At 38.3% G+C, this 20,153-nt stretch overlaps 1 long non-coding RNA gene across 1 annotated transcript; it reads right to left on the reverse strand.

Moving 5' to 3' along the window:
- Positions 1-15,125: 15,125 nt before the first annotated feature.
- Positions 15,126-16,289, reverse strand: LOC134624592 (uncharacterized). The gene is made up of 3 exons (XR_010093592.1): positions 16,189-16,289; positions 15,307-15,355; positions 15,126-15,138 (listed from the first exon to the last, which is right to left on the reverse strand). It is a non-coding gene; the product is annotated as an uncharacterized LOC134624592 (long non-coding RNA).
- Positions 16,290-20,153: the final 3,864 nt, after the last annotated feature.

Here is a 20,153-nt window from a genome sequence, read left to right on the forward strand (position 1 = left end):
CCAGGATCCTTTTCTACGTAGCTGACGGCTGGTAACTGTGCAGGGGCGGATCTAGCAAAGTTTAGCCAGGGGGGGGGGGCGATAGGGCATGAGCAGGGAAAAGGGGGGCACAAAGACATACTTTTCTTTCTTATTCTCATTTAAAATGTGTAGCTTTTAAATAATTATCTGAATCTTACACCCAAAGTTTTAATCTGATGAAAAATGTATAGAAGTCCATTACTGTATATAGTAACTGTTAAGTCTAATATAACCTAGGTAAGCTATAGTACTTTTTCCATCTGTGCAGTCTGCAATTCTGTTGAAGAAAGATGCTGAATCTATGTAATTATTCTTGAAAAATAATTGAGTTCTGTGCATTTTTTCCCCACACTGCATCAAATTAATATTAATTAATTACGTCGATTAAGCATCATGAGGTGGAGGATTCCCTATTTTTTTTTTTTTTTTGCTTGGAGTTTTAGAACCCTATTAGTGAGGTTGCTTACTCTTTAAAATACCAGAATAGGAAGGATGGAGTAGGTTTAAGTTTATTAGATTGATCAGTATTGCTGAACTATGAAATATTTTGGGTGCAGTATATTTTTTGCATACAGGTATAACAGAATAGCTTTAGTGTTTGTTTTTTTGTAACTTGAGTATGAACTTATACAAAAAGCAGCAAGATATTTAAAAAAAAAAACATTTTTATTTATTAAAACACACTATATCGGATTCATATCGCTATCGGCAGATATCCAAATTTATGATATCGGTATCGGACATAAAAAAGTCGTATCGTGCCATCTCTAGTTTAAACTGTACACTGTTTCCAGAGAGTCAAAAACAAAAACAGAAGAAAAACAGACAGGAAGATGTTTTTAAAGCATCTTTGTAAACATTTATACAACAAGTGTATATTTTCTGTACAGTATATGAGGAGAAAAAAGCGAGAAGCAGAAAGACTCGTTCCTGTCATGAAACGCTGTGTGGCAGGCAGGAGTAGGACCCAAGGTGCAGACACTCAGACTCGAAGGATGAACTCAAAACTCAGCTTTATTTGCTGGCAGGGGAAAGCATACAAAACTAAACTGGGAAATATAAACTTACATTTGACGGGGAGGCACACAAGGAAACGCACAGCTTGAGGGACGACGCGACACTGACTCAGGGAAACACAGGGTTTAAATACACTGGAAGTAACGAGGGGAATGAGACACAGAAGGAGGGCACAGCTGGGAGAAATCAGGACTGACGAGACAAGGAAGCAAAGCAGGACACATTCACATAAGACACGGACCTTCAATATAAAACAGGAAACACACACACACACACACACACACACACACAGACTCCGAGACACGGGCTTAACACAGGGACCTGACCACACTAGAGGGGATACACAGGCAGGGACGACGGAAAACAGGGAGCACAGAATGAACACTTGGGAAACCAAAACAAACTGTCATAATTCATAATATCAAAAATAAGAGTACAAAATCAAAAACACTGGGTCACCGACCCAGAACCATGACAGTTCCAACTTTCATTCTATCAGTTTCTCCTCTCATCACATAAATACCTGAGCAGTGACAGAGACCGCGACTGCAGCATTTCTCATCGGAACACAAAATACTGAGAACCGTCCACACTTTTGTAGGTCTTCAGATTTCGTCCAGTATAATTCAAAGCCTTGTTGATAACAATAATATAAATTGTTTGGTGTGAAGTTGTGGAGAGTTGCAGGGTTGTAGGTCAAAGAACTAGTAAACACATGGGGGAACACTCCCGCTTTGATCGTTTCTGCTCTTCTTCTCTTTTTTCTAAACTGAGCACCTGATGGTTTTGAACTTTTCTTGTCCATCTTTCATTGGTTTTAATTTTGCACGCCAGTGAACACCCATCCCCCAACCCGAGGATCACCGCAACATAACCTAATAAACCTACACCTTAGTTCACAGATTTACTTTGTTTAGGGTTTATTTCTGGGATTTCACACAACCCAGGATTCAAATCATGAATACATAATGGGCTTAGATTTACAACATTATGCATGAAATGGGAAATATTTGGAAGCAGCCGCCCCCGTCCCCTTTCGACTCTAAATTATAAATTTTAAATTGTTATTGATCCCTTTACCCCTAGTCCTAAAGTGTATATTTATTTTCTTACTCTTCTTATATTTATTGTTTGTTTACTTGCACTGCTGTAACTGGAGCCTCGTTGTCTCATCTCTCTATATACTGGACTGTATGTAGTGGAGATGACAAAGTTTACTTTGACTTCAGCAGCAGGCGCACCGAGGGCTCTCGCGCTCACTTTTCGCGTATAGAATTTCGAAAAAACATCGGTGCAAATTATAAGTCTTTATCATAATGTCTGCTGTTTTCATGTTTGTTGGTTTGTTTTTATTTTGCAAGGTGCTGCTCCAGTCAGCCAGAGAATCCCCCGCCGCCCCATCCTCTCCTCCCTGTGCCACAAGCAGCAGGCGCACCTCGCAAATGGAGGGCGCCCTTACTCCCAGCAAATGGGCGATAGAAAACCGATCGGTGCCTATGCCATTCCCCAAAATGAGGTGGCATGATGTTGGGGCAGTATGGGTGCGAGCAGCTTTTTTTTGCTGATGCCCATGATGCCGCCCTCCACCACAATGTGCCCTGGGCAACCACCCATGTCACCCATATCAAAAACTACTATTGACTGTCTGAATAGAAAACAGGATTTCTACTCTTCTAATAATGGATGTCAGAAAACTTCATCAGATCAATCAGTGGAAACACTTTGATCAACAATGTAAATGAGACTGGAGTTCACTTTAATAACATGATGGACAGAATAATGAGACATGATCCACAAAATCATGAACTTCATGGAAGTCTGTTCATTCAAAAGGAAACTTTATCAAACTGTCACTTTTCAGTCAGAAGATGAAATTTGCTCCATGTTCACTTTACTGATGAGAATCATGTCGACCTCACAGACCTTGTGTGTCTGATAGGTATTAATGTTAAACATTAAAAGTGTATTTGTACAATATATACTGTGTATATGATGGATTTAATGAGTCATTATGCAGAGACATGAAAACCTGCAGATCCTGCAGAGTTTGTGAGAAATGAAATCCAGCACTGACCCTTGTAATCATGTTCAAATATCATTAAATGTGCCATAAATGTTTCCTGTGTTTTCTGCAGTTTCTTCAGTTTAAACATTTTCTACATTATTGTTGCTCCAGCTCAGCACACAGTGATTTTACAGCTGTTTGTATTTTATACATGAGCTTTTGAGAGTGCTTCATTGATATTTGTTTTCCTGAAAAACCTAAAAACAATACATTTATAAGCAACAAAGTGCACAAAACGTTAGGTATAGCAAACATTATAAGACAACAGATGAAAGTAACCTTATGGCTGACTCTATCATATTTACATTGACATATTCATTAATATTCCATTTCCATTGAAATCAAATGTGATTTTTAATTTTTCTAACTATATTAAAATATTCAGTAAGTAAACTAAATAATCTGGCAATTGACGGTTCATGTAAGAGGACAGCTAATGTTATCATACACAGGCCTGTTTTTGATGTTGTCTTGTAGATGTTTAATGGAGATACAAGAGCCCACCTTTCACCTTTCATTTTATATTTGATTGATTTGATAACTTGCAAATGGTCAACAGTCAGTGAATCATTTAAGATAAATCAACTGCACATTTTATTCAATAAGTAGCATTTAAGCTACAGTGTATCTCGTGTACAAAGTGTACAAAGCTTTTGCCAAAACATAATTCCACTTAGTGAGGCCAGTTGTTGTAGCAGAATCAGTTAAAGGGTTTTAGAGCACCAAAAGAAGTTTTTGGTGGACTGTGAGCCAACAATGGTGGATTATGTGCTGATGTAAAGTAGCACAGTGTCCACCTGATCTCTGGTTTCAGCATTCAGGCTTTGCAGGATTAACATCACCGAAGAACCTGAGATTAAAAACCTCCAAATTGCAGGAACCAAGACAGAGATCAATGTGAAGTGTGGAGAACATGAAAAGTGAACAATACAGACAGAGCTCATAAAAGCCAAAATATAAAGTACAGAGTTTAAATGTGTTCAAATCTTCACAAAGCCTTTGAAAAATTCCTCTCAAACACACTGACTGTTGGAGCTATTTACTTTTTATTTTTATTGTTTTAAAATTTGTTAAAGATTGTTGTTGGTTTACCTATATATTGGGGGTATTTATAAATGTTATTTGTAGGTTAATATTTCCTTCATTTTTTTGTTTGTTTTGTTATTTATCTTAAGCCAGCCAGGAAGAATTGTAGGGTCATTTTCTATAAATAAAGGGACTTGTATAGGACCAGCATGTGCTGGGGTGGGTCTATGTTTCATTTTAATTTTTTTTTTTTTTATCAGAGCAGGAGAAGCAGCAGGAACATGAACTTTGTTTACATCACATCACATGTTCAGGGAGCCACACACATCAAAGCTTCTTCACCAAACTTGTAGGAGCCATTTTTAGTTTGTCTTCATTCCTGTGTTTGTGTTTAGTGTGAAGATCAGACCGTTTAGTTTTTTTTGTGTTTAGTGGTCCAGAGTGGGCTAGTTTTGCTGGATAAGTTATGATATAGGCTGGTGAAAGATGAAATAATTTTGTAGCACAGAAATTCAAAGGGTTAAAGAGAAATCCTGCTTCACAGTAAATGCTGTTTTGATAATACCATGTTAATAGCAAATCTGTCACAGCAAGATGTTTAAATCCTGCAGGATGCTGATGAATAGGTGAATCTCAGACATGCAGGCTGATTGAACAGTGAGGCTGGCAAAGAAAGAGAGACACAGCAACAAGACAAACAAGGTGAGGAAGATCCCAAAAATTGTTGAAGCACTGTTTGCTCAGCTTTTCTCTGTTGTTATCATCTGGATTCTGAAGGGACAAAAAATAACAATGATTCCCCAAATCGCTACCTTATCGTGGTGGAGGGGTTTGTCTGTCCCAGGAATCCCAGGGGCTATGTTGTCTGGGGGCTTTTGCTTCCTGGTAGGGTCTCCCTGGTCCTGGGTGAGGGACCAGACAAAGAGCGATTCATAAGACCCCTATGAGAAGACCGTGAAGGGAACAGTTCACCCTGCCTGGGACAGGTTTACCAGGACCCTGCCCTGGAGCTAGGCCTGGGAGGGTACCCGAGGGTGAGCGTCTGGTGGCTGGGCCTTGTCTCCAGCCTCTTGTGGTGGACTCTGAGGCAGACAATTACTTCACACCCCATTTTCCTCAGTTTCAGTGATAGTAAATTTCGGGCTGCAAATAATACATGTAATTGGTATTAGGTTGTATAATATACCATGATGGTCATGATAAACATTGAGGCCTCCTGAAAAACCAATAATACTAATAGCACAGTAAAAGATCGATTTCAGCAGTTTCTAGCTTTGTATTGTAATAGGTCAAGAGTTGCTTTCCTATAGAGATTTAATCATGCTGCATCATCACTGCCTTACTGTGATCTTGTTCTTGTTCTTCCTTTTCTCTTGACTGCCAAGTGTCCGGTCAGACTGCATGCCCCACCTCAGTGCTTGAAACTCTAGCTCTGCACACTGAAACTCGAATAGAGTTATTTAGTCCTGCAGTTTTTGCTAAGTATGCATTTTGCATTTAAATGTGTCAATCCACACACGACTGGATCCTGCCACACACAGGAAAGAAAACCTATACCCCATTTTTCTAATTTGGGGTTTGCTCAGTTTTTATGAGGCTTTTAATCTCTTTCCCTCTAAATTTATCCGATAAGTTAGATTTTATCCTAAATAATTTTTTTGGTTCATTCTTTGGGAGAGTTAATAATTTAGCTCTGCTAAGCTATATGTTTCCCCCCCTTTGCTAATGCAGTTAAGATAATGAAATAATCCTTCTCTGCTTTTTCCTCTTCCACACTGCGTTCATTCTTCTTTTTTCTTCCTTCTGAAAGGAACTAAAAATTGCTCACACACTTAATTACAGCACCGTGGATAGTTTAGTGCTACAAGTTGTGTAGAGCTATCATCCTCTCAACTAATCCACGCTATTAGCTTCAACACATGAGCAGAGGTAGCTGCCACTGATCTAAATGTAACCGCACTGAAAAAGACAAAAGACGGATTATTTGTCATATCTGTATACAGATTCACACATCTGCAAACATCTGCAACCACACAGTTACATACATGTCAGGGTGATACCCACGAGCAGTGTACCAGGGTCAGACACAGCAGACATTTAAACTTCTTGTTTCTTTGAACAGTAGAATGTTACCGCGGATCCAGAGTTTCATTATTACCTTAGCTTTTAATAAATCCACATGTGTAGGTCTCATTCCTTCAAAAATGCAGGATTAATAACTTCCTTAACTTTAGTTTATACAGCTATACTCATTTATCTGTCCCATGTCTAACAAGGGGTTCTAATCCTCTCTTGTTCTAGTGTCAATAAGAGTCATGTCTGCACCCTTTATCTATTAAACTCTTTCTAAACCTTAAATAATAGTCTACTGTAAGAGTGTTACTAATGAATATGTTTTTAGTGATATGTCTAATGCTTTCATGTGGCCTCATTCGTATTATTTGTATTCTTTTACTCTACCGGGAGAGTAACACAAGGGATGGAGCCCAGGGCTTTAAACTTGTTTGTTGGGAACATTACTGATGCAGCTGCTTCATGTTGTGCACTGCAGATATCATGGATAGTTAGGTAATCTGGTATCCATCACAGTCCATGTACTGAAGATTTCTCCTGGCCTTGTTGTTATGGTGCTGCCCACATTCCTCTCGGAGTCCTCCAGGAACATCCACACAGGGAACATCTCAGATGCAGACGATGTTGGCTCTTACAGGCCACAGATTGTCGCTCCTCAGCAGGTTGATGAATATGTCAGCTGACTAAAGGTGTGTTTTGATACACTTTTCCAGCCCTCTGCAGATACAGTCTTTCGTTAGACTCAAGGAGAAAGAGAAGCCTCTATCTCAGTTTCATGATTTGTGGATCTTCCCTTGGACGCCCCTCTCTGGAGTTCCTGGGCTTTTATCTGTGCTGCCCATTAGATGCCATCATCCAGCTGACTCCTTTTCTCCACCTCATCGGTGACGTAGGCCTAACACAGTGCCAGTGTTGCTCTCCTCCACAGGCTCTTGGCCAGCTGTCTTTCACTGGTGATCTGTATGAATGACAAATTTCATGTTGAAAAATAAGCTCTAAATGTTTAATTAATATTTAATGACTAAAATATGACACTCACTTTTAGTTCTACTTAATCATCTCACCAGTGACATTGAGTCGACATCTTCCAACACTGAAGCCATAATCAGTGTTCATCTCACACAGATACCGACCCGAGTCATCAGTCCTGAGTCTGGACAGTTGAAGTCTGATTCGTCCTTCTCTGAGGGCGTCTTTGTCACTCTGGACTCGTCCTGAAAACTTTGCATCCTGAGACTCTGACACCTCAACACCTTCATGAACATGATACAGGACTGAGGATTTATCACTGATGAAGAGTTCACAGAGTATAAAAAGTGTTTCTGAGGATCTGTCAGGTTTGGTGGTGAACGTCCACTCCAGTGTGATGTTGTGCTTCTCCTCTGCCTGATAGGAGGTCTGTGTCACATTGACTACAAATGATCCTGTTGAGGAGACAGAGAGGGAAAGAGAGGAGCAGACACACTGAGAACTGGAACAAATCTGTTGTTGAGCTTTATTTGGAGTTCATAAAGTGAAGCTGTAAACTAACCAGAGACACATGAGGTGAGGATGATGAGCAGCAGGATCCTGCAGATCATCTTCTCCCTGTGAGAGGAGACAGAGGTGAAGAGTCATCAACACATGAGGTCAAAGGTCAGTCAGTACAGCTACAAGAAGGAAAATCTACAGTCTGATGAATGTAATCCTGTTCGTGATCCTGATTATTACACTGACTGACCAAAACTACATGAAGTAAAACCAGAAGAAAAACCTGCACTTTCATTTACTCTGAAAATATTTTTATAGTCTTCAAAGCTGCCGATTTTATTTTCTGTCACAAGGTGGCGCCACATGTTGTTTTGAATAGCATTGGGCAGTAAGACAACATTTTAAAATATTTTTACTTTTATTTGTACATTTTTTTCTGTTTCTATAGCTTGTTTTCTATGATGTGTGTCATTCCAACATGCATAAAAACAAACCAACTCTTAAAATGGATTTTTTTATCCATCTTAATCCTCAGCATTAAAACATGATCAAAAAAGATCAGAGGCTCTGTTCTGTATTTTAAAAAAAATATGTACATTTGTTTTTGTTTGTTTGTTTCTCCTTTCAGTTTGATGGTTGGTTTGATGGTTTCAGTTTGATGGTTAGTATGTGGACTCACATAACACATAACTCAGGTGAAGTGCAGCTGTAAACTTTGCCTCGACACGTTGCACAGACAGACCAGAAAGATCTGCTCTTATCTGGCAGTAAATCTCAAACCATGATGCTGTTTGTGCAGGAAGAAAAACAAATACTGGAAAACCAGGGTGGGACAAAGCTCAGAGGTTAGAGCAGTGAGCTATAACAGGCAGGTTTCTGGTTTCTAGCCTCTCCATAAACAGGAGAGAGGCCGACGAACAGAGAGAAAAGTTTCCCAGCACTGCTCATTACTGTTATAATGAATGCTTCCAGTTGCATAAAAATAAGATGTCTTCATTTCTTCAGAGGAAAAAGTAGATGCTCACTGGGTTGCTCGCCGAATTTGTTCCTTCCATGAAAGAGGACAGTTTATAAACAGTTAAATACCAGAATGCGCCTTTAAGGCCAAAGTGAAATCCAACTGATTAAAAAGTTCATTCTCGCTCACAGTGGGAGCTTCTGATCTCGAGGAAAAACTCCGATGGGTGTGAAAATTTTTATTGACCAAAACACATCAGTTATGATTCATCATCACATTCAATGTGTGAAATTAGTCAAAGTGGAAGTAAACAGAAATGTACCTGCAGCTCCAAAACACACTCTGCTTCTAAGTTACTCGGTGATGTCATTGTGAGGGCGGACAGCGCAAGACTTCAGATGTGAGCTGAAGACTGTTCATCCAATCACAGGTCAGAAACGACACCTGTGTTTCTGTGCTGAGCAACAACAAAATGAATTTCTCTGAACTTGAAGCCTCATAAAGGTGCTCTGAGTTCAGCGCTGCTTAAAGACAGAAACAACCTGAAGCTGCAAACAGATGTTTGTTTACAGCAGCTTACACAATTAGAAAACTCTTACTTTATCTGCATCCGCCTATCAGTATATGTGATGATAATCACAGGACTGTTTTAATGAACTGCACTTAAATAATCCTTTAAACAGATAACCAGGAAAAAAAAAACAAGATAGTAGAAAATAAAATACTTACTCCAGGTATCTCTGCTTTCAGCTGCTCGTTGCTCATGTTGTCCAAACAGTGGATCCATCATTGTTTGCTCCAACACACCAGCTTTTCTAGCATGACTGAACGCACCTTATATAACAAGAGAGGAGGAGGAACAGCAAAGAGGAGTAGCAGCGCTGCCTGCCCCTGGCTTCTCCTCTTTTATCTCGTCTCATGTCTGCAGCGAAACCTTTCATATCCGGTGTTTGTAGTGTCCTTCTTCAGCTCTGTGATATGTTTGTGTGACATAGTGTGTCCACAGGTTAGAGACCAGTGTCGGGCAAGTTACTTTGAAAAAGTAATTAATTATAGTTACTAGTTACTTCTTCAAAAAAAAGTAACTGTGTTAGTAACTGAGTTACAAGATTCTAAAAGTAATTAATTACTTATAAAGTAACTTTTGCGTTACTTTAAAAAAAAAAAGTTTAACCCTCTGGGGTCTGTTACAGTTATGTTTTCATTTTGACATACTGTATTGATCTAAAATCAGACAAAAAACATAAAATCCAAGTAGAAAAAGTTATATTTTTACTGTAACAACCACAAACATGTTTAATGAATCATATTTCATAACTTTAAATGCGAATATAAATTGTCAATTTTAAAATCATATGCACAAGTTTACAAACCACAAAGTTATTTGCAGCCATTTACCTTTTGCCCCTTTTTCAAGGGGCGTTAGTATGGCCGTTACTTGTAACACCGTTATTCCCATCACTGTTAGAGACACATTTGAGGACATTAACTTGATGTGAACACTTTTAGCAAACCGTCATTTCTGCCACTCTCCTTGTACCTGAACATGTACTATGATGCAGGATATATTTTTAGTATAAATATTAATAATGGGAGGCTGACTTTTGAAGGATTATAAAGATTTAAACCCAAGAAAGAATGATTTTGAATATGTAAACTCATACTGTGTCTTTACTTGTTTGACTGCTTTCATTGTTCAGCGAAGAGCTGAACAAGTAAATCTTTCCACCTCCACAAAACTCAAATAGACTCAGTTTGCAAACAAGCCCTGACTGCTGCTGGCAGATACTCTGCATACCTGACAGAGGTTCTCTGGGGAATACCCGGGGATTTCCTCAGGTTAGTGACATCAGGGCACTCCTTGATCTGAGATAACTCCTCACACACCTGAGGGCAGAAGCCCTGACTTACAGCATTCCAGAGAATATTTCAGCCATGTTTGCTGTGTACTTTGATGATGCAGATTTAAGGCCACACTGGAAGCTTCCACTGTCAGAAGAAGGTTAAAGTTAATAATGGCGTCCTGTAGACATTTGCTAGAGTTAAAAAGTATGTTTAAAGGCACATGGCTGTGGCAGCTGCTGCTGGTGGACGAGGGAGAAATTGATTAACAGCTACTATAGGCCCATGTGTGGTTACTTTGCAGCTGCTGCATTTGCCAGAGCTCGTTGGAGTAAGCTGGTGATGGAGGCTAAACATGAACACACTGTCTTCATCCACTGAAAAAGCTGCTTTGCAAAAGCACCTGCTCAACAGACTCAAGCAAATGATCAGACATGTTCAAAAACAGTGAAATGATTAACTGGACGATACAAACCAATTTATTTAAAACACAGCTTTGAAGTGAAAATGTTATAAATCACTGAAAGTGCAGAGATACTGACTGAACCAGCACACTGCACTGAAAATGGTGACGAATATTTAAAAGTGACTGTTTGGATTCATTTAACCTAAATAATTAAAAATCAGTAAATAAATGAAAAATGCATGTTTGAAAATGAGAATAGGATGAAAATAATAATCTGATATGCCGAGGATTGAAGAAAGAGGAAAGTACATAAGTAAGTAAAGGAGTATTTTAATCTGTGCGTTCAGTTTGATTTGGTCCAGTGAGCTCACAGCGCCTCCAGCAGGTGGATTCTAGTACTGTTTGTTTTAAAGGCTGTGAACAGTTTTCTTCTCTGCTAACAGTGTCTGTTTGGAGCCAAGTGTTACTGTTTTTTTGTGATCCTGGATCTGATTCCGAAGTTGGTCAACTCTTGGTCTGGATTTTGTCAGAATAAATTTGTTTTCCATCTTGTACACCTGAGTTCTTTAGCGAATGAAATTACAAACTTGGAAAGTTGGATAAATCCACACACACACACACATACAAACAGTATGGAGATGATAACTTGACATTCGTTTGTGATGAGCTCATTGAGTATAAGTATAGAGAGGAGAAATTCCTACTTCTCATTCATGTACTCTGCATTGTGCATCGTGTTGAAACTGTCCATATCTGTCCTTGTAAAATGATTATTTCTTTTAAGAATAAATAGCTGAGAAAAAAACCCATCAAAGTTGAGGTAAGTGGTTACTGTTCACCACAACTAAACAGTATTGTGTTTTGTTTTGTTCTTTTTAATCTGAAATTAGTTTCCGAGGGTCAAATTTGATTGAATATTAAGAATTGGAAAAAATTAAACCAACAACCAAGTGTCAAAAAAACTGTGATGCCTCTAAAGGCCACTTAAGGCCGGTTCTAAAAACAAGTCAGTCCCAAAGCCAGTTTAACCTTTGACGTATATACAGTATTACAAGATAACACAGTCTGAGTAGAAGCAACAGGATGACTGCAGTAGTAGCTGACATTAACAGGTTATCTGGAAGTTACAAAGAGCAGCTGACCTACATTTGCTCGCTTTTTCAAGACAGTATTTAAATAAACATGCCTGTTACCCACCGCATAGCTGGACTGGCCATTGGGCATACCGGGCATTTGCCCGGTGGGCCGATGATGATTTTGTTTTGAGTTTGTTTGTTTTGTAACGGTATAAACAATGAAAGGTGGTGGATTAGCCAATTGGTCATGATCAACTCTGGGCTGGACCAATTACAATAGATCTGTATTGAGGGGAAAAGGAACGCGATTCGTCCCGAACTTCAGCTAGAATCAAAAAAAGACACAAAGCTGGAGTTATTATGACAGTGTACATCACTGTCACAACAGCGTTTGTTTTAGTTCAAAGGCTTTATGGTTTTTCCTATAATACCTGGTGGTGTAGTCGGTGATTTTTTGTCAGTTCAGCCTGATATATTATGTTTAACCCGAGTTCCCACCCAGTCAGCTGGTGGGTAACAGGCATCTCCGAAAACGGTAGAGCACTTATGCAAATATGTGATGTCTTGATGAATCGAGCAGATATTTGAAGTTTACACAGCACCATTCACGCATGAAAATATCTTAAAAGTTTATTTTGTGACCCAGAAAGAGTAATATTTCAAACTCCGCCACTCTGTGTTCCTCCGCCACTGCCTCATTCGTGTTTTGGACGAAATGGATTCTGGGATATTGCATTTCGTCATTTCAAGCTGATTGGAGACCAGAACAGCCAATCAGATTTTTTTGCATCCAAGTCTGTGATTGGCTGGTTTTGTGGCACAAATATAACGGTGTACAGAAAGAGTTGAGCGCGCACGGGCAGAAATGTTGAGAGGGCGAGCAACACATTGCAAATGCAAAAACTGAGCGAGAGGGGCTGCTATTGTGTGTGTGTATGGATAACAGCAAACATGGAAATACATTTTTTGCACGCAGCAATGAATGAATTTTGTTCACTCAAATTCAGCTTTTCTTCGCTCAAAATAAATTTCTCCTCAAAATACAACACTTGCACCTGCAAACTTTTTTTACGTGCGCTCAAATTTTTTTTTACGTGCGCTCAGAATAGTGGCACAAAAATAACACCATAGAGGGGCGGTAGTTACAGTCGCAGTAGCACAGGAACAGAGCGGGAGGGAGAGACAGAGAGAGAGAGCCAGGGACAACAACGTCACATTAGAAAGGTATAGTGATCATCCACAACTATTTTCAGTTGCAGATGATAAAGGATTCAGAAAGTTTATTCATGCAGGCCCATATGACAGAGAATATGCATCTTCTTTTTGTTTTCATATTTTAATTTATATTTAATTGTGTTGTGGTTTGCAGTGTTTTGTGTTGTTTCACTTTAAAATTGTTTAAAAGGAAAAAGCTGAAATTATAAATAGTTAAAAGTTGAACTGTGACTAGTTGGTTTTTGTATTATATGATTTATTTATTACATTTTATATCTGTGGAATAAATAAAAGTATATTTACGGTACCCTAGAGACAAAGCAGGTAAAAACTCCAAAACACGTACAAAAGACAACAGAAGTGCTCCAGAATGCTAGGCGCAGTGTAGTGGCTACACAAGCCAGGAAGTACCAACGACCGGATTTGGTGTGTGGTAGTAACAGGTAAATGAACATTTTTTTAAATTATTTGAATATATATGAGTGCTTGTGTATAAATACACAAACAATACACATACACTGTAAAATCTAATTAGTTCCCAGAACTCAAAAAAATTATGGAAACTCGTTGCCTCAAAAAAATTGAGTAAAGCTTAGCTAAAAATGACTAAGTTAGGACAACTTATTTATTTTGAGTACTCTGTACAAGCTCATTTGTTCCCAGAACTCAAAAAAATTGGATCAAGTTTACGTAAGATGACCAAGTTAGGGCAACTTACTCATTTTGAGTACACTGTACAGCCTTGTTAGTTCCCAGAACTCAAAAAAATTATGGAAACTCGTTGCCTCAAAAAAACTAAGTAAAGCTTACTTAGGATGACTGTTAGGACAACTTATACATTGCAAGTCTGCAGTATTAAGAATAACTTGATATTTCTGCCTGTACAATACTAATTGTTTACCTACTGACAAACATTTCAAGTTCAACTAAATGAAAAAACAATTTGTGGTAACCTGAATATGATTAAAAATAATTAACAACACTTTTTGTAATGATGTTAAAATCAGCCCAACTTTTATTTTCAAACACAACAAAGTACAACAGCCAACATACTGGACACTGTTCTGCTGAACAACAAACAATTATATTGCCATCACTGTTATAATCTTACAATGAAACAAAGTCTCAGATGTAATTATTCTGAAAATAAGTTTAGGCCTACCACAAGTTTGTTTTGTACTTACATTACTTATATAATCAAAATAAAATATTTGTTGTTCTGTCACAAGTGCAGTCTCTAATTCAAACAACACATTTGTTTTTCATTCCAACACATGAGCTGGAATGTTGTAATATTTTAAGGATGGCTTGTTTCCAGTCGAGGCATTACTGCCTGAATGACTATCACGGAACGAGGTGATCCAAATGTAGGTGCAGAAGAAAGTCTTTAACTTCCCTTAAGTACAGTGGCAGTGGATGTGGGTTGGAGATGCAATGAGCTTGAACCTGCAGGCGACCATCTTCACTGACCACACCATCTGTGACGGAGGACTCATCTCTCCTGTTGTCCTGCAAGCAAACAATCATATTTTTGGAACATGAACTTAATTGCTTTCTTAAAACATTTTTTTCTGCATTTGGTATAGAACAGACTCCAATTTAGACAATCTCAGGCTCCCTCCCCACCGGAGAGGTGACATTCAATGTCCCAATTGTCAGTCGGGATAGCCGTGACCACCACCCAACATACAATAATGTCATGAAAGCATCATTTTAAAAAGGGCTATGCAAACATGGCCAATAACTTTCATTCTAATGATGTGCAAAATGATTTGGGCACAAAACAAATTTTGCTGTTAGAAAACTTGCAGACTTCACTACATACAGTGTAGACCCTCTAAACTAAGTTTGGGGGATGTGATCTTTCAAGAAATGCAGACCAAACTGTTGTTGTTTGTTTACTTACACAGCATGTCTTGTAGAATTAACTGGAGTCACAGCAACAGCATAGTGCAGTCATATCTCAAGTCTAATAACAGAAGACAGGAAAAGATCAGTAAAGAAACAACTTCCCCAAACCAAAGCACAAATAAAACAATAAGTAAAACAGGCTGATCTAAACTATGATTAAAGTTCAGCCTGATTAATATAAATGTCACTGACAGTTGCTAATATATTGGAAAACCAAAATACTTACCACTGAGTTGATGTCTTTCTGTCCAACAACAGGAGTGCTGGTCCCGAGCCTCAAAGACAGTAAGAAGCAAGCAGAGGGAGAAAAAACAGAACATATTTCAGAAACTGATTTGATCCTTAATGGCTGTGCAATCATTTTAACATAGAGTTTGCTTATGTTGTATAAAGGCTAGATTTGACATTAATAGATGCAACAGATGTTCAAAAGCTGCCACAAAGCATGAAAAAATAGACGTCTCCGAAAACGTCGGAGCATTTTTGCAAATATGTGATGTCTTGATAAATCGAGCAGATATTTGAAATTTAGACAGCGACATTCTCGCCTGAAAATATCTTAAAAGTTTATTTTGTGACCCAGAAAAAGTAATAAGTTTTTTAGCCGCACTCCTCCGCCATTGCCGCGCTTACAAGTACGCACAGGCTCCGACAACCGGCCGACAAATGCGATCCTCCTTTTCCCCAGACTACCCTTTCTGGGTCACAAAATAACCTTTTAAGATATTTTCAGGCGAGAATGTAGCTGTGTAATGCTCAAATATCTACTTAATTTATCAAAATATCACATATTTGCAAAAGTGCTTCCATGTTTTCGGAGAGCTCTGTTATCCACCCCCCACACCTATCCCACCCCTAACGGCTGCACCTCCCAAAGAATTTTGTCTGGGCTCTTATCTCACTTATTTATTTCAAACAATCAACAGAAAATTTCACCGACATAGTTTTATGTAAGGTTTTTAAGGCTGTGGTGGTAATTTTTAAGTAACATGAGCCCAGCGGCAGCAGCAACGCTAGGCTAACACTAACTAGCTAGCAAGATTAGAAACCTGGTGCTAAACTAAGAGAAGCCACAAATCAGTTTGAATAAGAGTAAACATTTACTCACCAAGTCAGTGTATCAGGTAAAGATCCACAGCAATGACAACAATAATATCTTGAGCTGAAGCTTCTCCAGGTTTGCTCAACATATTCCATAAAGAATGCACCATGAACATGCGGACTGATCCGTGCTAGGGAGGAGGACGGTAGTCACGTGGCATTTTCAAAACACATCTTTCATCTTTCCGCCCTGAAAAGCAAAACTTCCAGCTTACTTAGTTTTTCTAAGTTAGGACAACTCAAATTAATCGAGTTTATCAGCGTTTTTGCATAAAAAGTACTGGTAACTTATTTAAATTGAGTTCTAATAACAAATTGATAAAAAATTGAGTTCAGCCTATTTAATATTTTTAATTAAACACAATATTACATTTTACAGTGTATGCTTTCAATTGTGTAATTTAAGTGATCTAGGTAGCTCTGTTTGGGAAGTTCAGTTAATGCTAGAAATGTGTTTTGGAGTTTGTTTGTGCTTTGTCTCTAGGGGCTGCCGCATATATTTATATATAAACATATATAAATAAAACCACGCTTTTTCTTTTTTTTTTACATTAGGAATTCCTTTTGTGCATAATTTTATATTATTGTTAATAATAAATTAATTAAAACAACAAAACAGCCTGAGAAGCCTGTTCGGAGACGAAAGAGCCGGCTCTTTGAGCCGAGCCGAAAGAGCAGGTTCTCTAAAAAGAGCCGGAAATCCCATCACTAGTGCCTAGGGTTGCCGACCCCTGTCCTAGAGTATTTAAAAGTAGAATGGGAGGCAGAGCCTTCAGTTTTCAGGCCCCTCTTCTGTGGAACCAGCTTTCAGTTTGGATTCGGGAGACAGACACTATCTCTACTTTCAAGATTAGGCTTAAAACTTTCCTTTTTGCTAAAGCATATAGTTAGGGCTGGACCAGGTGACCCTGAATCCTCCCTTAGTTATGCTGCAATAGACGTAGGCTGCCGGGGATTCCCATGATGCATTGAGTTTTTCCCTTCCAGTCACCTTTCTCACTCACTATGTGTTAATAGACCTCTCTGCATTGAATCATATCTGTTATTAATCTCTGTCTCTCTTCCACAGCATGTCTTTATCCTGTTTTCCTTCTCTCACCCCAACCGGTCACAGCAGATGGCCCCGCCCCTCCCTGAGCCTGGTTCTGCCGGAGGTTTCTTCCTGTTAAAAGTGCTTGCCCATAGGGGGTCATATGACTGCTGGGCTTTTCTCTGTATCTACTGTACAATATAAAGCGCCTTGAGGTGACTTTTGTTGTAATTTGGCGCTATATAAATAAAATTGAATTGAATTGAATTGAATTGAGGGTTGACTAGACATGAAACGATGAAACGTGGGACACGGGAACAGAAACTAAACACAGGCTAAGATGAACACTGAGGGAGGGAGAACTAAGATTACTGAGAGCGTGATAAATAAGAATAATAAAAACCAAGAACAACAATAGTCAAAGAATATTAAGCCAAAAACACAAAGCATTGGGCCAGGACCCACTACTGTGACATTTATATGTGATAAAAACATTAAAACTGGAAAATCTGCTCAAATGTTGAAATTTTTATACGTATACTTTAGGTTCAGCTCTCCAGCCTGGCATTTGGTTAAGCATGATTCAAAAACATTTGATTTTTAAATCGTTTTATTTTTTTTTAAAACTGGTTTTAATTATTAGTTACATTTTGTGAAGATTTGTTGTGAGATTTAAAACTACATCATTTATTTTCAAAAAGGATTTAAAAAAAAATATTTTTTCAAACTTTTACTTGATTTAGAGCATCATATTTGACAAATGTAAATTTTGGTCTGATTATCTCATTTCATATAAAATAACTAAAACAGTGAACTAAATATCTGAAATCTTTCCTTCCTTAAAAGTTATAATCCTACTTAAGTTATAGTGAAAAATCTTAAGCAACAAATATACTTAATGCTAATTAATTAATAATTCACTTTAATGTTGCAACTATGCGGTCACTTTTGTCTTTAAACAAAATAATATTTTCTAGTTACAGAAATCATAAAATCCAAACTAAAGTGTTACTGTTGCTATATGCATTTTATATAAATAATCGATGATGGTACTGACATGAAGGAAGACAAAGTTACAGGTTGCATCCTTTGAGTTTGTCTCTGTGCCTTTGTGCGATTTTCAGAAGCACATATGTTTCTGTTCAATTCATAAATCACTTTTTTCAAAACACAAACAGTATTTTAAAGCTTCTAGAGAGTAAAATAATAATGATAATTATAATAACAATAATAAAAAGAAAAACTCTCAGATCCATCAAAACAAGCAGCAGGAAGAACAACAAGCGAAGAGAAAACTTTAACCTTGTAGACTTCATTATGTTCCAGCTGCTCTACAGACGCTGTGACCTCGAACTTAAGCAGGTCGTAAAGTATGTGCAGCTCAGTAACTTCATAATTACACCCTGTGGTATTTAGGCAGCAGAACAACTAAGAATAACAACTACAAATAATGTTTTTAGGTTTTTGTTGTACTGCAAGGTTCTGTACAGGAGAACCAAACCAAGAGCAAATATGATTTACACCCGAGCACGAAGAGCCATCAAAATTTATCAAATTGAATCATCTTTGTGTAGATGCAAGAAGAATCATATAGAAATGAAAAAGTGTAAATATAAATCCAGAGCAAAGATATCCTCTAAATCAGCGTAGCACATGTGCAGCTGCTGAGATTCACTTAAGCATTCGGCTTGTTGCTGTTGCAGATTTTTCTCTCAATGTTCTGGCTCACAGCGCTGCAAGCACAAAAATAAATACCCCCACAGGTGTGAAAGGTAACTAATTAGTAAGAGTATTGTTATTCTCCCCAGGAGTAGTCCAGCAGTAGAAATCAGTCCAATAACAAGGTGTGTAACATCTAGCAGGGTGACAGAAAAACCCAGCGTAACTTCTAAGGACCTCAACGTCTCTCTCACATTGCGTTTGTCACTTCAGTCTTTACTCTGAAATACAGGAAGAGAAATCGTGGCTGAAACAATTTCTCATGAAACCAGGGGTGTGGTCCAACAGTCAGTTTTGGTGAGGAAGGTTCCTAACTGAGAGAAGTGATCCAGAAGTATCTGTGTAGCAGCCACAATGAATCAACATCATGAGCTTTATTAACTGATCAAAGTCTATTCTTTCATCTTCTGTATTATTCAGTTTGCATTGGTAATGCCCATTATTGTAATGCTTTTTTAAGATGGGCAAAACTTTATTTCACTTTGGGTTAGCTGGGATAAGTGATGGATGGAGGGAATTTTACTTCAGTCACAGAAATCCTAAACAGGAAGGAGGAGCAGACTTACAGTGGATCACTATCCAGCAGGGAAACAAGATTTATTTCAATTTCTTGGCCATGAGTGAGATTTACTAAGTGGGCAAATTAGGGTGATGACACCGTTCCAGAGTGATCTATTAATAGTGCACCAATTTACATTCAGAGACGCATGCAGCCAGTTCATTTCAGCATTAACCAGCTTGCTACCAACAGCAGGACAAAAACAGCAGATTCGATCATGGAGACACTGAATCTGCTAAACTAAATAAAACATTGTAAGTGCAGGTCTTCAGTTTACGTTTCTTTGTGAAAACAGCACAGCAAAGGAGACTCTGTGACGTTTTGGTATAAGGGATAAATCTTCTGACCAAACCTGCTGGGACTGTGTGAGGTCCTGAGGCTAAGAGTAAAGATTTATCCACAGGAGAGCTGCGTTCTTACAAACCATCCCACTGTGTAAACCTGACATCTGTGGAAGAGCTGAGCTGTATGATGTGTACAAGGACACAAAACATTATTTACCATCAGATCCCGAGCCCTCCATGTGTTAATCAAGAAACTGCTGCTGTGCTACATCCATAAATAATGAATAAATTAGGAGCTAAAGCTAAAAGAACAGTTTATTTGTACCAGCTTCATGTGAACACATTCAAGAACATCACAGATGAAAGAAACATCAACAACT

The sequence above is a fragment of the Pelmatolapia mariae genome, linkage group LG3_W (assembly GCF_036321145.2).
Source record: "Pelmatolapia mariae isolate MD_Pm_ZW linkage group LG3_W, Pm_UMD_F_2, whole genome shotgun sequence".
In the NCBI taxonomy this organism is placed as follows: Eukaryota; Metazoa; Chordata; class Actinopteri; order Cichliformes; family Cichlidae; genus Pelmatolapia; species Pelmatolapia mariae.